This window comes from Penaeus monodon, chromosome 23 (assembly GCF_015228065.2).
Source record: "Penaeus monodon isolate SGIC_2016 chromosome 23, NSTDA_Pmon_1, whole genome shotgun sequence".
Classification (NCBI taxonomy): Eukaryota; Metazoa; Arthropoda; class Malacostraca; order Decapoda; family Penaeidae; genus Penaeus; species Penaeus monodon.
The window spans coordinates 36617408-36618244 of NC_051408.1; positions in this window are offsets into that span (position 1 = coordinate 36617408).

Consider the following 837-nt stretch of genomic DNA (forward strand, 5'->3'; position numbering starts at 1 on the left):
ATCAAAAAGGGAAATATTGGTTCTCCTGAATATGTCATCGACTCTAATAAACGCTGAACTCTCGTAGCCGGACTGCTGGCCTGTGTGTTTTCCGTGTGACATTCTCGCCGAGATTTCTGCACTCTCCTCTTGCACAGAAACAACCTACATTTACCCGACGCGATTTGCATGGGTGACTTTTGGGTTCTGTGGGACGCTTGCCTGGGAAATGGCCTGCGCTGACTTGCCTGTCACCGAGGATGCTTCTTTAGTGACTAAGAAACTGTTGTGTAGAAGGTTCTTAAGAGTTGAAGTCTGGGATATTCTTTGTGTGAGGAAAACTATCTTTGAGACACACGGAGTCGAGCTAATCAAGGGGCAAAGGCATGCAGTGGAGGGGCAGTTTGGTTGACAGTGATATTTCTGTATCTGATAACTTGGGAAATATCTAAGTTTGTCCTAAGGTCTATTTTTGTATATAACTTGGGGAATTTCTAAGTTTGTCCTAAGGTCTATTTCTGTATATGATAACTTGGGGAATTTCTAAGTTTGTCCTGAGGTTTAATATCTGCATGTCTGCTTGTATCTGCTTTTGTCCACCCTTATCAGGTTAAATGTACACACCTCTGCTTGAAGACTGAAACTCGTACTAAACCCGTCGAACCGGTTTGCCTAAAATATGAAGCGACAGTATCGAAATCAATCTAAATTCGAATCTTCAGTCGTCAAGATAAAACCCAGATTGATGTCGAAAATGTCGTCTCACCAGCAAACCTTTTTTTTCCCCTGTTCTAAACTAGTCTAACTTCTTAAATTGTGTGTTTTCTTTATTTCCCTCTTGCTCCTCTCTTAAAATCT